Raw genomic sequence first — 21,552 nt, 5'->3', positions numbered from 1 at the left:
TTGAAATGACTCTGGAAACGACTCCGGAGCACTGTGACGTTAGATCTTTTTCTCGATGGGAACGAGAGTAGAAATACCCGGTGGATGAAGTTGTTATAAAGAAAATTTGAACCGCGTACTTGGTATTCCGTGAACCATAAACTACCCACCGCGTACTATAATACACGGAGGATATATATAACGCGATGGCTAGACTAAAAACATCGTAATAGCAAATTTATGCAGTTACAGCGCTCGCGTAAGGCGACGTATGAGAGACATTGCAAACTCGTTTGTTCGAGGAAAAATACACAACGGGCAAAGAGAGTAAACATCCAAGTCGAGAATATTCACTGCGTCAGTGAGAAGAAAGAACTTGATCTTATACTCGCAAATGGGGTGAATACAGATGAGCATATTTCCCATATTTTGGGTACGAACGTAAACGGTACGTAATTCTTATCCGCCCCCATGATAAGTCAATTAACCGTTTTGCGATTGCCACGGGATTTATTGACAAAGAAACGGCTCGTTCAAATTCAAACAACGATCTGGATACAATATTATATACATATAACGACAGGTAGGTGGTACAGCTGTCTGACGTCAGTCAGTCTTGCATTTCGCGAACAAGAGAGAGTATACATGTAGCACAAGATCTGGGTAAAGAATGAGAAAAACATTGCGACACATTTCGTGGTCTAGATTCGATAGTTCAAAAGTGCAGGAGGGAATATACTCTATCCGTCTATAGTCGGTGCAGGTATGTAAGTCTATTGACTGAAACGGATACATGGATACAGAGTATATATATTATAGTTTAGATTGGTACATACCAGCTTTCACTTTTCTGCTATAGTGTGGGAGGCAGCGTTCGAGGTAGTTTTTGTTCCCAACTAAGATAAGGTTGTCGTAGTCTTTTGTTACTCTCGTTACCCGCAGATTGCACCCTCCTACCATACGCGGATCGAGTACAGCGTCATTCCGTGAAGATTTGACGCTAAACCGCATGTAGCCGAAAAGAAAAAAACAAGATACGTTGGCAATTCCATAAATCGTCCAGAAGCGGCAGCTACAACGGCTTAATATTATATTAACCGATACTATCGTCTCGCGTTTGTACGCTTATCCGAACATGCGGAGAATATGCGGATACTTGCGCGTTGAAGTAACGAGACGGAAATGCACGATGCCTAGGAAATTAAAGAGGCTGCAGTGCGGAAAGTAGGAAAGTAGGAAAGAGCGAATAATAGAAGAGAGTAGCTCAGAAACGATAAAGTAAATTACAAATTCAACAGGGTCTCGTTGTCACTGCCAGTCATGCGCTCGGTCTGGATATATGCGAGGTATATTCGCAAATTGCATGCTGAAGAGAGGCGAGAGGCACACAAGCGCGAATCACGTGAGAAAGGATCGTTAGTCCTTTTCCGTTCTTACATAACAACACGACCGTTCGTACTGACCCCGCCTACGGACGGACGGTCGGAGGGTACAATTGGTAATAAGATCTCTTTGCCGTTGTATTACAGCAATGTCTCAAAGCCCGCGAGTGAAGCCTTTTCCTTTGTATAATTATTCCCAATAAATCACGTCACAATGGACGCTAACCCTGCGCGAGTCAGAGCCGGAGCTCTGTTATTACTCGATCCCAAGGAGCGCACACCCACGACACCGAACCCCGTCTTCGTTAGTTCGTTCGACCACTCGACCTCACCGAGTTCTTACGTGTACTCGTGAGAGCTAATAATTCAGCCCTGACCTTACCCAACTTTACTTGAGACGAGCCAATCAAGGTATGCAGGTGATACTGGAGCTGAATGCTCATGTTGTACGCGTTGCATTTCGAACCGGTAACGCGTACACTTGCCCAAATGATTACACGTCTCTGAAGAGAATTTCATGTCCGAATAACAGTTGATCAAAGCGGAGAAAGAATTAGACCGGGACTACGGGATGATCGGGAGACGTGTACAGACGATAGGCGACATGCATGGGAATGAGAAACAAATGTACCTACGCGCGGTTTCCGCCAGGTACATATAATACGTATATCGGATAAGAAATCTCTGAAATCAGTTAGCGGGTAGCAGCGGCAGGCCGCGTGGAGCGTAGAAACGGCGCTATCTCTCGGCTAACATCTCTCCTCCTCGAGCATCGGGCCCACCTCTTATTGTTAGTCCCAACAGTGCAGCAGCATCCCTCGCCACCAGCGTTAGCAGTCGTGGTTCCCCGACGCCGCCACTGCAGGTCGTATATTTCTCTCCTTCTCCCCACCGTCGCACACACAACGGTGCACCGTGTGTAAAGTGTAAAATAAACTGGCAGCAGCAGCAAGCAAGGCCTGACGCCAGCCAGATTCCGTGTGCACGGAGGACGCGTATAAAACGGGTGGGTGTGACTACCGCAAAAATACGTCCCCTTGGCCTCCAGCTTCATTCGCGATTCATTTTCTCACCTAGCCTTGACGCTCTCCTCCTCGGCCTCGGTTCAAAGGGAATCTACTATCTCTTCTATCTATGATTACCACCAATTACAGTGGATAATGTGTATTGTCGTGGTGGGCGATGGACAGTGTACGTGTCTTTCTATGTAACGAATGTTATTTTCGTGCTGAAGGACGCTTTGGAGGATTTTCCAAACGGTCACTCACGCAACCTTTCTCTCTCTCTTTATAAGAACATCACGCCAACGGATAAATTGAACTTTTTTCTTCCGAGTTCATTGACATACTTGGAGGACTTTGCGACATGTACCATAAACCCTACTCGAAACTTTAGAAATTTTTGACAATGCCGAAGTAGGGGGGGATCGGAGAAGCCAAGAAGTGAGGAAAGATTTCAGTAATTGTCGTCAGAAACTGCTTACACTTACAATACTACACAGAAATTTGAAACGAGGAGAAACTTCGAGACTGTAAACTCTGTATTTCATATGACTCTAAGTGACGGTTGATCGACTAACAACAATGGACACTACGATCAACTGGCTTTCACTGATCATCTGACTTTAGAACGTTTATAATTATCCCATTTTGTTTCAAGGCAACAACACAGGACTACCTGTACCTTTACATCTAGGCGAAAAGAGAGAGAGAAAGAGAGAGAGAGAGAGTAAGAGATGGAGATGAAATTCGTTGCATGAAAAGATACTTTAATAGACCAGATCGCGATAATTTCATCCTCGACGAATAGGTGTGATAACTTACGTGTAGAAAATGAATGAATTACTCGTCGTTCGAGCTCTACACAAACTCACAAATCCACACACACTGTACAATACTCGCTTACTTTAGCGAGATATACGGTGCTAAGAGAGCGACTTTCACCTGGCAAACAGTGCAGGAACCCAGGCGATAGGAGGTACCCTTAACACTTTAGATTTTAAGAAGTGATAATCGATAGCTTGACTTACACCTCAAGTGTCGACACAATTTTGCATATATTCGATATTGTGTAGGTACGTACCTGTAAGGTAATGATAAAATTAATCATGGTACCTGTACAACCACCGGAATATTTTATTATCTACTTTTTATCTTTTTCTCTCTCGCGTTTGGTACTTTCCTAAATTACCCACGGGAGCCAGATAATATGTATGAGTGAATACAAGAGAACCTTTCCAACAATAAAACGCTACCACAACCACACGATTCGTCCTTTTCGAGGTAAATAATCACGGTTTGGTACATACGTTATATGGCTTAGGCACTGCATGTTACATATGCATGCGATACGTGAGAGAGGATTTCTTTTTCCACGGGTTTCGAAATCTATCTTCATCGTCGTCGTCGTACAGGTATCGTCTTTCTAGGTGATTTCTCTAATTTTAAACGTTGAATGCGGTGCATGCGGTCATACGGTAGCCAGGAAACTAGCTCAGTTGCTGCTGCTCCTGCTACTCCGCCCATCTACACTGTGTTCGTATTATTTCTAACCTCTCGATTCGCACGGCAACACGTACATGGTATATCTATACGTAGAGACGGTAATCGGTTTATCGATCGCATCTTTTATTCCTCTGAGTTGTATACAGACAAATTCACATATAACCCGAACGAAAATAAATTCTAAGGTAATCCGTAAATTGCGGAATATAATTTCCACCGATACTTCTTGGCTTTTTGCAAAAGTCAAAGATGACTGAACACCGCGGGACCGAAACAACAACGATTACAATCTAACTGATTCGGAGTTGAAGAAAAAGAAAAGATACAGAGCAAGCCACGTAACTGGTGTACGATACACGTACGTACAAATATCGAAAGATATTAATGATATCCGATTGAAGAATAACAATTTAACGATCCATTGTTGTTCGATAATAGAATCACTCGACCTATACCGAAAGCAGGATACAAATTGGCCGTTAAAAATAAAGCACAAGCATAGATAAATGAGGAAAGGTGAGGTCCTGTATTGAATTCACTGTCCTGCAGGCTGCCTGCGAGTGGCGCAAAGGTCAGGCTTCGAGACACAACCAACCTTCACTTTTACCAAGAGCCTGGTCAATAATAAAACCCGCTCTGAAACAGCCCGACATATATGTATAATAGCGTTGCCGCCACGCCAAGTGTTTCATCGCTCTAACTAGCGACTAGACTAAATTCGCCTACCTAGTTGCACCCGTCGCGATAGTCCCTCAAATGTTACAAGGAACGCGTCAGCTGCTGGGCGACACTGTCCCGAGCAACGTGGTAGCGTTAATTCAACGCTCGCATTAACTGCACGACGGGTAAAATTATTTCCGATGCATCGTGTAGGTGGTAAAAAATTAATTTTTATATTTAAAAAACAAAATAAGGAACAAAATAATTAGGCGTTGCTTCGAACGCACGCTTTCGACGATCATCCGTTTGAGAATCTACTTTCCTCGACGTCACAGCTGCTGTATATGCAGAGGTCCCGGTAATTCAACCCTTTTGTATGCGATCTTCGCAAAGCATTACCATTAACCGGCACATGAACTGTTCATTACACCGTTTGCGTCATGATTTCTTATCGGTTTCCAATTCTTGAACGGTAGGTAATCCGTTCGAAGAGACTTTCCATCCCACGTCGTGTTCTCGATAAAATTTTACGGCATCTAATCAAGCGAGATATTGCCATCCTCACGTCGGCAATACCGTTAGTGATCGGTAAATTTTTCCAGGTTACAAGTGTGAAAAGTTCGGTTTTGTTGGTTGGTTCAGGGTGTTGCTGATACGAAAAATTGAACACCTACGCGAAAGCGAAAGAAAACGTTTAGGTTCGTTGGTCGTGTTGCGGGATGTATAATAGCTGTACAAAAATTTACGATCGGTTATGATGTGGTATTTTTCTCGACAATTGGCCGGACGTATGTCCTTTGCTGTGTTTTTATACCTACATACTTATGCCCGTCTGCCGTATTTCGAGAACAAAGACACTTGTAACGTTGGTTGAAATAACCACGGCCGAGCTGCGGAGAGCGTATTAGCCTCGTGTGTAAAAATGTGACAGCCGGAGCTAGCTCGCTGAGCGCTGAGCACGCAGGTTTCGAAGGAGATACACAAGAAGATACAACCTTTGGCGGGAACATGCTGATAAAATAAGATAATTTCACCTTGCAGGGCGTCGTTGTGCATACACGTACGGAAGAAGAAGAAGAAGAAGAAGAAGAAGAAGAAGAAGAGGAAGAAGAAGAAGAAGAAGAAGAGCCCGAGTCCGTCTATTCGAGAGTAATTACAAACGACTCTATACGTCTTAATTTAAATTCGTATGAATGTGAATTCCAAAGTGCAAATAAAGCGTGGGGGTGGCTATGTAAATAGGTTTGAATCTGCAGCTGGCAGCCGGCCAGCTAGTTACCAAGCCCCTGGAGACTCGCGTGTTTGAATTATGTCAGGCATAACGTTCACCTGCGGATGAAACTTGAAAAGTGGTTACAGGCTAATTATTATCATTATTACGTTCACAATCGTACGGCGATGAATTGATCATGTGCAGCGGCTTATGGTCAAAAGCTAAACGCGTAACGTCGAATTAGCGGTAATATATATAGGTATTGGGATTTTTCATCCAAAACGTTTTGACAATAACGTTTTTTATAAATCGAACTTCTCTTAGTTCGTGCAATATGATTTTCAATGTGAATTCTGTAGCTATCGTTTTATTCACAATGTTTTTGATCGTCGAATTTCGCGGTGTGAATACATATACTTGAATAAATATTTCTTTAATCCACAATAAAATTAACTTGATTTTCAGGATACAGCTATGGTGAAAATTAATAGATTTACAGTTACCGTAGTTTTCGATGGTGGAGAAATTACGAATAAAGTGTACGTTTATGTTTCTCTGTGATATGTGAACACATAGCCAATAATTGTGTAAACTTTGTTTCAAAATCGAAAGGATCATATCGATGTTAAATGGTGCAGAATGTAAAAAATATATCCCATAGACCGAGAAAAAAAATAAATAAAAATTTATATTTCGCCAAGATATAAATGCAGTACATACGAGCGCACTAAATTCCGTTGAAAGATATCGTAGAGTACCTAGAAGGTAAATGTATGCTTATAATATACGTTGAGGCGAATCGCTGGTTTAGTTGCAACTTCGGTAAGAAGGGTATCTATATGATACACCGCATTAGCAATCAGTAAGTGAAAAATACGATCGTATAACAGCCTGACTTTACGAGATAAATTAAGAATATACCTATACCGTGGTCTTGCACAGCCGTCTCAGTTTTTATGCTGCATCGTTAAACTTAAGTTACAGTAAAACCCCGCCATCTTCGACGTTCACCTCACCTGGAACAAAAAACAAACCGCGTTATTAAAAACTTTCTTTCTCGGTGGTGGATGTGCATGGGTATAAACGTACCGTATGACGATGAATTCTTTATTACGAAAGGAATTATTAATTTACGATCCACGTATGCATAATATCGAATTATTCAATCGCGGCTACTAATATCCAGCTAATTATAGAATGAGCTATCGAAGAAGATATCACCAAAGGGTAAAGTCTCCTTCGATCGCCATTCAAGTGCTTATTTTCTAACCAAACAAATAACAGCCAATAATTAGGATCGATTGAAAAACATCCGGGAATATCAACGTCAGTTTTCTTTAAACCATCGACGGTTTTCTGATGTAAAAGCTACAGAATTATCATACCGTACGTGTATAATACAGTGAAGTACACAGAATCGAACGAAATTGTTGCTTTTAACATTGAGGTTGGGTTCGTTCCAAGCCCTCCTTTGACTACTCTCGACCAATTGATTATCCAAGAACCGATTACCATGTTCCGTTTAGATGTGCCAAAATGTAGAAAAGCTTTCCTCCAATTTCCACCTCGGAATAGACACAGCAAAAAAACATCAAAAAAAAAGACTACTACACCGAAGACCGTGACGGCGTTTCTTGAACTTAAAGATGCTCGAGGCGATTCGACTCGATGTTCTCAGCCGAGCATCAGCAGAGCTGCTGAGCTCGTTGTCAATGAAATGCAGCAATCAACTGGGATAATTACTGGTGCAAAGAGGTAGGTACTTCGCTTCGGAGATTTATAAAATCCAGATTTTGCGGTTCGGAAGATTAACAGCCCGTGGTTCTTTCTCACGCATAAAAATTGTACTCTAGTTTATACCCCGATAAAAATACATGTAATCAAATCATAAAACGAAAGCTGACCGATTGCCAGTGTAAATATACACCTTAGAAAAAAATTCTGCGTACACAGACATCTCTAAACTGTGATTTGTTACCAATCCAACAATATTAGATGCCGTTTTCCGAATTGACCGCAAATGTTGTTATACAGTAGTCCAGCGTCAACTGCAGCTCAAAATCAATAATTATACGAGGCATTCCACCCCAAACCGACCTACGTCTGACCCTCACCGTCGTCGTTTTTTTTTTTTTTATTTTCAAGTACGCTGTAGTCTACAAAAAAAAAAAACATCTTTTATCGAGTTTTAGATTTTCTTGACCACGGGTTTGATTTTTACTGCTCTCAAAAACACAAGTGGGGAACATCGAATTGAAGATGAATTTAAAACATACAAATTTATATTAAAGTCGTTATTTTTTCACTTTTCAATTACTTGTTTCGCCTGTAGCTTCTAAACCACCGGCTTGCCTTCCATCTTGGTCTGCAAATTTTCTTTTTTTTTAACAAAGAAATACACGAGAACAATTCGAAGCCAATCAATCGTGACTATTGATTCAAAAAATTGGACTATCGCGTTCTTGGGAACGGTATAAAAAATCAAATCCACGGTCAAAGGAACCTAAAACTCTGTAAAAGATGTGTTTCTTCATTGTTCTCTTCAGCACTACACCATTCATAACAACCGAAAAAGAAAACGCCGATGGTGATGGTCAGACGTGGATTGATTCGAGGTGGAATGCCTCACGTATAACTCAACACGAAAGGGTTGACTTCAGGCACGATGGTTGACCACGACGCGTCGCAATATCGTAAAAGTGTAAGGTAGGAGGAAGTCGAGTTCAGCAAGGCTCAAGGTTCGTTCTTGCAAACTTTGTTGCCAACCAATGACTAACGTAAATCGATTCCGCGTCCTCGCCAAAGTCCACAAGTAAAGCCTCGTGGGGGTTGCACGTGGAATCGCGGCGCCTCGGAGTCTGCCGCCCTTGACTTCTTCTCGTACCGACGCGATGTGATCCGAATTCCCGATGATTCCCCTGACCCTGGACTATCCCGGTGCGGATCCGGAGATCCGCAATGCGATTTTAGCTCATCTTTTGCCTCGTGCTTCCACCCCCGATTCCATTCAACTGACGTCTTTGCCGAATTCCATTTCTTTGTTTTTTTTTATATCGAATCATTTGTACGATCGAAAAGTTCAAATTTATCGATTTCATGTTCGTAAGTAAAGAATCGGGTCTTCTGAAACCTCTGTCGGTTCATTGATCATCGTCATGATGGCTACAAATTTTTGGCAAAAAAATGTCATCTCAATTCCAGGACCTTAAGACCCAATTTTCCCTGACATTTTACCAGTTATAGTAAATTACTAAAACCTAAATCGTTCAGCTTATTAACTCTATATTCGATTCAAATTCAATTCGAATTTGCGAAAAATGTAATGTACAAAAAAGTCAGTTTACGCAAATTTGGTTTCTCGAAGAAAAAAAGTAAACTTGTTGCCTCAAAAAATGATTTCTAATTCCCATGATAGAAAACTGATATTTTCAGGTTTTTTCCATGACCAAATTAATAATTCCCTGACAACTCAAAGTTGTCCAAGAACCCTCTTAAATACTCTGAAATTTCCAGGTTTTCCAGGTGTGTGGCCACCCCGATCGTGCAAAAAATAACTCCATCGCATCGCTGAATAAACTGTTTCAAAGAAGAGCCATTTCATAAGATACGACATGAGTGAAAAACCTATATCCGTGAAATTTGACGCGGCGTGAATATCCGCTTGAAGCCACGGAAGCTCTCTCCCTTTGAACATTGATCATCTCTACATCGTTGCAACGCGTAGTTACAGTCTTCTGGGTCAGTGTGTCGCAATCTTAATTCTCCAACGTCGTATACACGCCCATGTCATTTTTTTCTTCTCGATGCATATAACAAGCGGTCCAGACAAACGGACGAATGGTTTAAGAACACCGCCGCGTGCGGTTTGTCCAACGGACCGACAACCAGACCTTCTTCTGCAACTCCAAACTCGGCTGTAATAAATTTCAGTCATATTTATCTCTCTCGTACGACAGTCACAGGTATTAAAATCCCTCTGACATACAAGCCAAGCTTTTTTTCTCTTCGAGTCTGTCATTGACACACGGATCTGCTTGTTACGCTATGATATAACTGTTCGCATTTGTTGTACAACAATTCGCACGTAATCAATCCAGCCGCTAAATAGATACAATATACGAATAAAGAATAAAAAAAATAATCGCTTGTGTTCCTTCACATCGAAAAGAAACCTGTAGAACTTTGTTATTGAATTAGTCTTGGGACTCAAAGACCTTTTCAAAAGTACTTTATAACTCGCCTACCCTTATAACGTGTCATCTATTAATCGTCGGTCTCTCTCGACCGCGGTACAACTTGACGGGAAAATCGTCAAGAACGCTTAGCGAATTCGCAAAGGAGCCGCAATTGCGAGTTGGAATATAAAACGGACCTTTGTCAAGTGTAACGGGCGTTCGGTAGCGTTTCATCGCATAAGTTCAGACCGATACCTGCACACACGATTGAAATAGAAATGCTTCTGAAATTCAATCGTTGAATGTGTGCCTAAGGTAAGCTAAGGATATACGGAAAGTGAGTGAAGTGAATTAATGGCAAACGTCAGTGGCATGACCGTCGAGATTGATCGAATCCAGTATCGTGCCAAGCTCTCTATTCTATTGTGGACAGTTGAGATGAATAGGCGTTTAATATTTGTTTCTTCAAACGGAATGTGGATTGTAATGTAATTGCAGCAGCAGCAGCAGATACCGTGACTGTATATAGTACAAACTAGGAACAGGGAACCGATGACACGATGAATAAATTGTCCATTCCCCGTACCTGGAATAGAAGAATCGCGCCACAAAACATTTCTCTCTTGGCTTAGCTTGCTCGATTTTGATTTGATTAGTGCAATAATTGGCAGTTGTCGTTTTTCATACCTCGATTCGTTGACAAACGTTGCAAAGGAAGAGGAGTCAATAATTACTCTTCATCATTTCTTTACAATTCGAAGAAACATTTTCACCGAGCAGCTCGAACGATTCATTTCCATAAATGGAATCTTAAATGGTTCTTTAAGGAGGCGGTTCTGTGTACGCGTGACGTGACAGTGAATGTAAGTAAACAAGCAAAGATCGGGTCGTTTGACATGTTGACAAATATTAATACACCACTCGTGTGCAGAATTTCATTGTTAACGAGTGTCAGGCAAATTTCAGCGCGGATTTACAAAATACTCGAAGTATCGTGTACGGGTTCAAGCGTCTTATTTGCAAACGATTTTGAATCGTACACCGAAGAGAGAAAAATAATATTTCGCCTCTTTTATTCACGTCAAAAACGAACGAGAAAAAACGACTCTGAAAGCTTGCCTTCGTCCAGCAACGGCGGGGTAATCTCGTAATTCCATTCGGGTCTAAGCCAGCCTCGTTAAATAGCAATTAACATTCATTTGGCAACTCCCCCGCTTAAAATTTACGCACTTTTGCTCGATTCTTTTCCTCTGTCATGCCTTTGTGCCTACTTCAGCCATTTGTCATTTATCTTAAAGTTTTGACTTCGCTGCATGTCGACGCAAAGTTGAAATGATCGTTACTTTTTTTCATCCTCTCCTCAAATCTATAATGTCTGAACTTTTAAAGAGGGAAATATAACTCGAGATTTGAAGGACGCAATAATTTTTTGTACTAAATTAATTTAAATCGACTCGTGTAATTCGTCGTAATTTTTCAATTCGGATACATTTCTTTAATTCAAATTATTTCATATCGATTCACAAATATCAATTTTTTTTTGTCGATAATTCTCGATAATTCACATTAATTCAAGTGAGTTTCAAAATATTTCGATCATTCTTTTGTATTTCCTGTTAATTCGAACGAATTTATTTATTTACATTCAATTTTTTTTTTTTCTCTCTGCAGTAAACAGATAATTCTGGCACGAATCTAACCAATTCGAATCAACTTGATTAAATTTTCCATAATTCAGTTATTTCTCAGTTCATTTTCATTATTTCAATGGACATTTAACAATTCAGTTAATTCTCATTAATTCAGCGAAATTATAACGATTAATTCACAAACCTATCAACACATTAATTCGACAAGTTATTTTCTCTTCGGGATTTTTTTTTTTCTTTTATCTACACACCAAAAAATGCGCTAGTAAAAATTATACCGTACATAACAGCACAATATGTGTGCCGATATTCTTACGATAGATACTAACTTGATGACCACATCTCATATGACGTATGACCGGCGTGTTATTCGCAAAATTTGCATTAATTTTGCGACACTGGAGCTGGGATTCCATTTCGAGCCCTAAAAACTAGCAAATTGATTTCTCAAAAGTGCCACGTCCACGGAGAACGACGAAACCTGCAGTGTACACGCAAATCTACAATTTCCTTTTCGTAAAATATGTAAATTTTCAAAGAAAACTGTACGGTTTGGGAAAGCGCGAACGTTGTAACGGTAATGTAATTATTACAAACTTCAGATTGGCGGTGAGGGGGAGGGGAAGGGAGGGGAGGGGTTCAAGTGATTCGAGCGAGATGGGTGATTTTCCAAAACGGCAAAACACGTATCTTCCATTAGAATAACATACACAATGAGCGATTAATTCCGGTTGGCGGGGATCCGGTAACCCAACAATAACACTGGAAACACATATTGTATAATGCGTGAATCGTTCGGTGTCCGAAGCCTAACGATGACACGTTCACCTGTTATTGGCGATAAGTATCGATTCCACGGACATAACTACCGGGCATTAATTGCTCAATTCTTACGATATATAAACATTTATCGTCAGAAAATATAAGGTATCATGTATCGAATGATGCGTAATTATACCTGTCCCATTAAGACGAGGGGCAGAAAGAGATCGCCTCCGGATCACGCGGATATTATATATATATAGACCTTATTATTATTGTTGTTGTTGTTGTTGTTGTTGTTATTGCGATTATTATGATTATAAGTATAAGCGTAAGAAAAAAATTCGGATGGCGACTTCGTGAGTATTAACAATAAACAACTTTCGATACTGCAGTTATTCTATTTTTCACTTCACACCCTTGCCGCGCACTCGGTGTTATTGGCAAATTGATTTTTTTTTTTTTGACCGCGAGCTAAGTCCGCGAATTTCGTCAACCGATCATCCAATAAAACGCAAACAATCCTTGAGTGAATTAGGCATTTGTGGCTTCGTAATGCATTCTACGCAAAAAAAATGTAGTACATCTATGTGATAATCGCGCCTGCACCTTTTTGTGGCTGTAGGCAAAAAATGTTGGTATTTTTCGATAATGTACGGCAAAATTCGACTGACCGTGAAACTTTTATACATCAAATATAACTATACACGTATAAATTTTTCCATCTATAATAGAATGATATATGTATAAAGAAAAGAAAAAAATAAACGATAAATATTCCCGCGGTCGTTTTTCGTCCGGACGTAAATAACCTGACAAAAAGAGCGAATTCCACTATATGTAAAAATTCTACTGCATCCCGAGTCTCAACGTCAAGCATAAAATTTTTAAATACGACAGACCAATCAACACCTAAAATCCTCGTGTTCGGTTTTCGTAAGATACATCTGCTAATGTTATATAATACGCGTCTCGTTCTTCTGAGTTTTTTTTTTTTTTATGAATATTATCAGCAACGATCATTCTTTGGCGAGTTGAAAATCGGAATCTAAATATAAACACGTATGACTTTGCCGTGCTTGGAGAGTTACGCGTACGTAAGTTATACACGATAATCTCACAAAATGAGTTATGCAACATTTTAAATGCACGGCACATGTTGCTTTATCGCATAAATATGCATACTAGTTTAATAACAGACTTTATCCTGACTCAACGTGTTAATAACAGTTTATAAAGTCTCGTCGTTGGCGTTGTTAAATAGATCATGCGAAGATCTCACGATCGCGCGAAGAATGGAATGCGAAAGCGAAAATGGGGAGAGTCGTTGATACGTTTCATGCCGAAACTGTTGCCACGCAACGATTCATGACACAGTTCTAATAACACGTATCAGTATCGCCTAAACGCAATAAACATGCGGCACAAAGTTGCCAACAACGATCGGGGGTCCTTGAACTTTGAACTTTTTGTAAACGCTCCAAGTTTTCACCGCACGACATGCGAGAATTGGTTATATTACAGCTTTTCCTAACCAGGTGGTCCACAGACTCATCTCATCTCATCTCATCTCGGTTTCAATGTCAAAGGTCTAACCCAAATATATTTATTATTTCACGACACAGAAGTCCGCGGTTAAGAAAGGTTGAAAAAGAGTTAGTTATAAGTATCGAAATATGATAAATCACTACCGTTATGACCGTAAGATTATTCAAAATTATTCGTTATCAATTCGTCCGCAATTCATCGTTCAACCTCGACCGGTTGATCCTCTCCGTAATACATACCTGTACTTTGGTGCACGTTGTATTACATACAACACGAATCTCGCGAAAACGTCGTGACGCGCAATCTAATACACAATTTTTATAACGTGGCTGTATAACAGTTGGTATCTTCGGCAATTTGTTACGAATGTAGATACAAGTATATATTTAAATAAATATATAAATGTAGATACGCGTATCATACTTCTCCACGTGTACGACAGTAACGTAAATTTTGAAACACCTTTATATCGTCCAGAAGGTCTGTAATATTATTATGTATTCGGTGAAAATTATGGTTCAATTCAGACGGCAGTTAAAACAGCTACGGTAACAAGCTTCGGCAGTTTATAGTCGTCGTTACTTTGGTGCTTGGTTAAAATTCCTAATGAAAGATAAAAGAAGAGGAAAAAGAAGGTATAAAGAAAATACGTTAGCCAATTTCTGACAAATTACAATCTACGCAGCTTTGTAGTTTCATCTTGACCAAATACAATAATTATTGTAAAATGATATTTTGTTGCAGCCTAGCTTATAAAGATTGATTGAAGAGGGGAAGAAAAAATTTCATACTGCCAATAGTTTACATCCAATGCAAAAATAAAAGGAGAAAGAAAATTTTCCCCAAACGCATTATTGTACAACGCTCGTAGGATTACCAAGGGTTAAGCCAATTATTTTTCACCGAGCTCGGCAAATGGCCAAAAGTATACGTAAAACAACCAGCGAAAATATATTATGTCACATTATATTACAAATACGTAAGGTACTGAAAAAAGTTTTCTCAGGCAAAATGAATGCAAATATGCGCATAGTATTTGCAAAGAAGAGTGTTGCGGGATACGAGAGATTCGTTCTTACACGCGCGTTAGCTAATCCCAAAGGTTTCCCGACAAATTGGCTCGTCGTCGTGTAGCTGCGTAATTCGCGGGTAATACAACGAACGTGGAAACCCGGCTTTCCAGGGTTTAAGTAAACCTCGGGGTCAGGGAAGCGATCCTAGTCAACAAAACCTGCTCATAAAAGGGTGAATAGCTTAGGGTGTCGGGATTGTGACCATCTGCACAATTGATACGGTGATAGCCATATTCCTATCACGGATTAAAAAGGTGTCGAGCAAGAGTTAATCTAACGGTGAATTATCGGGTGTAATTAAATGTAACGAGGGTGTTTTTCAGGGTTCGTACTGTACGCTATTTGGAATCTGAAATTCCCCGACTTTTCCAGACACTCCAACCTGAAAATCGGATTTTTTCCAATAACTTTTCATTAAATATGCCGCTGATTAATGACAATTTTTTTTTACACATTAATACTAATACCTTCGATATAAAGTAATAGCTATAATTTTACTGCCTGACTATCAACTTACAAGTAACAGCTTCCGATTTTCCGTGAAAAAAAAACACCCAAAGGTGGTTTGGTAAAGTAACATACATAGAATGTACGAGGCGGAGCGACGATTCAAAATTTTAAGTGCAATTTTGTATCTTCTCTTAAGATCGACTGCAGTACCCTTTATGAGAACAAGTTTATTTCTTCGACAGACTCAAAATTTCCCGTCGTATTCTCGAAATTCCCCGACTTTTTCCCGCTGTAAGAATTTTCCCGAGTTATCCCGATTTTCCAGATTTTCCCTGTGCCATTTTTTTCCATTCGATAAAGATTTTTGGCTTTCTTTAGTTGTTTTTTCTCATCCTCTTCTTCTTTATATTCCTCTTATCACTCGATGTCTGTTGACAAACGGACGTCGATTATCCGTGACGAGGAGTGACGACTTCGTCGTTATATCGAAGTTACGAGTGCAGGACGAAGCGTCGGAGTGGTTACGCGTACAAGTAAAATACGATATTAACTCGGAAGGACGCGACGAGGCTCAAGGCCTTTTCGAAATAACAGGAATCAAGTTCCGTCAATTATTCACGGACAGATTATAACCTACTATTAATTGCAATAGAAAGGGAGAAGAAGTAGAAAAAGTAGAAAGGAAAAAGAAGAAGAGCAGGGGGAGAGAGGGTGAGAGGGTGAGAGGGCGACAGGGCTCAGGGGTAAGGGTACGATCCAGAGCTCGAGACCGATCCTGGATCAGGCAAAAACAAGCGAGACTAAAAGCCGGTAAGCGTTTTTCAATTTATTTTATTTTCATGTTATTTTTTTCCTCTATCGCTTTCAGCCGGCAGTTCGCACCGATTTCATTTTCCCCCGTCTCCAGCAAAATTACACACGATATGATGCAAGGTACAAGGTGTATACATGTATGTATACTATATCTAGGTATACCTAATAGGTACGTACATCTATGCTGAATGTGTGTATGTATATACAATATATATATATATATATATATATATATATATATATATATTGTATATGTATGTATAGGCACGGATATTCGAGCTCGAATCAATGCTCGCCTCTCTCACGGCAGACGAAGCAGCAAGAACCTGAAACTTCTCTGCTTGCACGATATTTTGCAGTGGATTGAAAATTAACATTCAGAAGACCGTGAGAGATACGTTCGTAACGCGTATATCCCATCCCTGCAAAGTACATTGTAGCTCGTCGAACCAACACAATACGCGCCGATTTTACCTGCTGGGAATTAGTAACCGCAAATTGTGCGGATCACAGCTCACTTTTCGCTCGAGATATGCGTGAGAAAGAAAAAGGTAATTTCAAATAAATTAACGTATGACACGATTGCGATGAGGTTGAAAGACGATAATTTCACGGTAACCGATTGAATATGAATAAAAATAATTATGCGACGATACAAGTACACGGAATATATTGTCAAATTATGTATCGTTATACGCAGAGAAACTGCAGAAGATTTTTAAACATTTGGAAACTGCCTCGAAAATGATCAATCAATGGAACTTGAACAAACTTTGATCATTTATTTGGTACATTTCAATTTGCAAAATCAATCATTGCATACAACGAAGAAAAATTGAAAGAAACGAAAATATAAAACCACCAATGAAATTAAAAATATAGGAAAAAATACACAGAACGCGTCGTATGATTTTTCCTCCGCATCGGAGGTAAACGTACAGAATTAAAATGCAAAGTTGCTTTTTTTCCTAATGTTGAAAACTTGCTTGTCAGCATATATGCGTATAACGATAATAATAATTTCTAAATTCAACGTACGTAAGTATTTTCACAGACGGATCACATAAATTTTTACGCGAGTTATAATACAAGTCTCATTTATTACCAAAGATTGATTGTGTAATGTTTACTGTCATTTTTTTCTAACTTGTTTTGTTTTTCGTTTTAAACGTGAACGCGTAATAACGCATGTATGTGTACATGCTAGGTACCCACGTACTGCGAATTTTCCAGGATTACAAATTCAAGGCGTATTTATTATTCCTGATGCCGTGCGCACAGAGCGGATGATGAATGCGTGTAGGTCAGAAAGAAGTGTGCTCCAATCAGATTCAGAACGACCCAGTATAGCACAGAAATCAGCGGCACGGTGGGAATTTTTTTAAACCGTAGCCGCCCGTAGGCGCGCGTATTGCATGCATGTATTTAAAAGTAGAGTAAGTTTTTCGTATTTTTATTACACGTGTAACGTATGTGTGTATACGTAGAAACGTCAGCGTGCAGGCTTGATTGAGATTTGATATGCAAATCTTGAGTTCGGCTCAAGGTCCGGAACATGCGCAGAACATCTTTCGCAAAAATTTCCGTCCAGCATACAACCCACACAACCGCGATACAGCCTACCTGTGCAACGCGAAGCGCCGAAACAGCCGAGCGAACGAGAGATATTGATCACTCATGTTTAAATTGTCCGACGCAGATAAACAAACACATGGTGCCGAGTAAAATGACATTATAATTCCCCAATCGCTCGCGCCGCGTATAGCAAAGTAACGCAGATGAGACGGGGATAAGCAGATCATGGAAATTTTCGCGTCAATCTTGCCCGACGCATATTTGCAAACATGCGTATTGTAACGAAGGTACCTTCTCACTCTGTCTGTTTGAACGAGGGAATCGCACCCCTTCAAGATAAAAGCATGTTGCGGATAGGTGAATTACTCGGGTTGCTGCGCCAACCACCATTATTGTAGAAACAGCCTTTCTCTAGACGTTAACTTGAGAGCAGGCATTTTCTTGAATATACGATTTTACCCCATTATTTTCCGTGTTTCGCTGAATTTGCTTTATTATCTGTGAAACCCCTTTATTTTAATGTAAAACAAAGTTACCATACATGTATTGTATGTATATATTATGTGGACTTGCAAATCAAAGCCTATATATAATATAATACGTAGATATGTATATACATATAATACATGGCACAGTTAGATGAGCGTATATGAATGAAAATGCAATTAATCGTCGGATCCGATTACTCGAACGAGAGTTATTTGGTTATGCAATTTCTAATCATTCGCAACGACGATTAAATTTCTGCAATACCTCACGTATTACGTATTACGTATCCCCGCGCTACGTATATACGTATATTTAGTAATCACCCGTGCTGATGCACCCGGAACAAATAAGGAACAGAAAGTGAGAAATTAAACACCCACTAGCCAATATAGGTCAAACCGTATACGTTGAATTGTACATAAAATGACCTGCTTTACGAAGTGAGAAAAATTATTTACCCACCCGAGCCACTCTTCACCTCGTGGCACATTGTGTTGGTGGTATGCTTTTTTTCAATTATGCCCATTTAAGTTGTTTACACACCGTTCATTTGTTCAACTATTTTTTTCTTGTTTTTTTACAGAGAAAATAATTAGCAATTATACCGTACCTATACCATAGTTTTTCATCGTCAGGGAGTCCAAAAGAGAAGAAATGTAATAGTTTTAGTAGAAAAGTCAGAATTAAATCGCAGAGCTTATCGGCTTTAATCGACCTGCAGCGTCACACAGATTACACGACGAAAGCAAAATCTTACGCGTGAAAATAAAAGTCACGAGTTTTTAACCAACGACGAACTGCTTGCAAATTGAAAAAACAAAATAAATAAAAAAATATATCAAGCGCGTAATCTACCTCACATCCCATATTCTACGTAAAATAATAGACGCGGTATTTGAGGAACGAATATTCCAAGTGTGATTTTGCGCTTTTCTGTAAGCTGTGTGTGTGCATTAAGCAGACGAAAAAGTACGTCTAAGAAAGCCGCAAGAATCCTGATGCAGTAATTACTCGACTGATGATGACGACTGGATTTTATATAACCCCGCAATATTTTACCGGTTTCAGAATGTCAAGCGTCACATTAATCACCGCGAGGTATCATTCAAATTCGCCACTGTAAGTAATAAACTTATACTAGATGAGGGGGACAAAAAAATTCTATTAATCTGAAATTAATTTCAACGAAGATGTGTTATACCATACACGCATCATAGCCAGTAACGTAGCAAACAGGGTTCCGTAGTATTATCGTAGTTGAACGAAAAAATATAAAATAATGGTGTAAGAGAGATCATTGCAAGCAATATGGAGCGTTTCTCACGACGATAAATTACACTTTTAGTAATAATAAAGTATCTATGCACATAAATTACAGCTCCATGTTTGAAAAATCATACAAGCTGTGAGTGCGAAGCGAACGAACCAAGTCAGCTGGGCTATCTATCTGACTCTCATGGAAATCAAGTGCCCGTTTAGCGGTTTGAAATGGTGCAATAAAATGAAATTCAGTGGCTCTTCTAATGAATTTCGAAAGCTTTGGAAATTACTTAATGAGATTCATTTTCCCCGAGATTATATTTATACGCGAACGAAATAAGATGGTTGAGTAAATGCAAGAACTCTTGAATCCCGATAAGGCATTAGAAACAGATTTCATCATTATGTGCGCCGAGGTTTTACAATATTTCACAAATCATTTAATCGATACAAAACATAAGCTTCATTCGCGACTTTTAATAAATTATTGGAGAATGTTTTCCAAACGATCGTCGATCCTCGTCCATTTTTTTCCCTTTTTTTCTTCTTTTTTTGTTTTTACTATTCCTCTAGTCCAAAAATTTATGCCAAAGTAGATATAGAAAGATACGAAGAAAAAATAAAACCGCAATTCCTTACTGCAGCAAAAGTAACGATACCATGACATACTGTATAGGTACAATAATATGTAACGATACGAATGCGGAAACTGCAGGCAAGTTTTTGTGTCCGACGATGAGAATGAGTGTATATAATAAAGGAGAGAAAAATCAAGAGTCGGAAACGCGATCTCGGCAGCGAAGGTCGTTCTCCTCTTAAAAAGCGACAAGGCCGTTAAGGACTTACAGAGCCGGACGTAAAACGTCGCGCCTGGTTTCGCTCGGACCGACTGTCTAACCGTCCGTCTTCTTGTCTCTGGAGATATCCCGCAGCCAGCCATAACCAAGAACCGGAAAGACATCTTTGTACGGCGGACGGAAACGCGAAAATTGCTGAGAAAAACTGGTCACGTTGTTCCTACATCTCGGAGGACACTGATCGACGTGTTTGCACAATATTTGCATTCGTAAAAATATATTTATCCACATGATCAAGTTGCCGATTGAATATTCGTAATTTTGAACAACGATCTTACAACTATTTCTAGCTGTTTATACGTACAAGTTAAAAATTAGACGTTCACACGAAAAAATGAACCGAGTTTATTACACTAGTCTATTTTCAAAATTACTCTCTCCTTCGAATATCTCGCCGCCCACTGCTTACAGAAATACCGTATGAATATCGAGGAAAAAAAAAAAACAAAAAAAAATTTGGTCGATTACACAAACGTATATTTTAACAGTTTGTTTAATCAAGCTGAACCCGTCGGTCCAGTTAATATTAGCAGAATTGTATTCGTGAAAAATCTGTGTTCGTACACAGTGGTCTGTTATATTTTCAAAAATTGACCGAGAGTGGTAAGATTGACCGGTAAAAAAGCCCGTAGCAGCTGCAACTGATCTCTCGATTTGTCGGTAGGAAAAATTGAATTTTTACAAGAACATCGAATACGCTCGGATATTCCGTGAGAATTTAATGCGACTAATTCATATTTAATTATTCCAGGAAAAAGTGAAACGTATCTGCATTTTTGAAACGAATTAAATTGAGACAACCGTTGTTGGATGTTCGAGAATGATTGGATGAACGCAGTAAAAGGCAACTGCTCGTCACGGCCACCCTGTCAGCCGGTAGATACTCGAACTCGAACTCATTTCAAACGAGCCATTAGCGAATGACCGAGTGGGTAATTGAAGCAAGAAGTTCCTTAAAATAAGAATTTAACGTCGTAATTGTAACATTTGAAAGGCAAGACTGCGCAAAGTCCGATTCTTCTTCCTTTTCTCCCGCTTCTCCTCATTCCAATTTATCCTTGGGCCTGCGATTAGTTGAAAAAGATAACCAAGTTCCACCTTCCGTGAGAAAATACTTATTGTCAAGCAGAGCCGCGTTACGGCTCCTCTTCAATCACCTCCGG

General features: G+C 39.6%; 1 protein-coding gene across 2 annotated transcripts in view; it reads right to left on the bottom strand.

The window, feature by feature from the left end:
• Positions 1 to 21,552, bottom strand: part of LOC124215218 (uncharacterized) — a 78,979-nt gene that overhangs the window by 33,143 nt on the left and 24,284 nt on the right. The window contains exon 2 of one of the 2 annotated variants that reach the window (XM_046618331.2): positions 816 to 979. The exons of the other annotated variant lie outside the window; for it this stretch is intronic. The gene's annotated coding sequence lies outside the window, so the exon portion shown is untranslated. The remainder of the gene's footprint in view (positions 1 to 815; positions 980 to 21,552) is intronic. 2 annotated transcript variants of the gene reach the window in all.

The sequence above is a fragment of the Neodiprion pinetum genome, chromosome 3 (genome assembly GCF_021155775.2).
Source record: "Neodiprion pinetum isolate iyNeoPine1 chromosome 3, iyNeoPine1.2, whole genome shotgun sequence".
Classification (NCBI taxonomy): Eukaryota; Metazoa; Arthropoda; class Insecta; order Hymenoptera; family Diprionidae; genus Neodiprion; species Neodiprion pinetum.
Note: the sequence above shows the minus strand (reverse complement) of the source record. Positions and strands in the feature narration are given on the sequence as shown.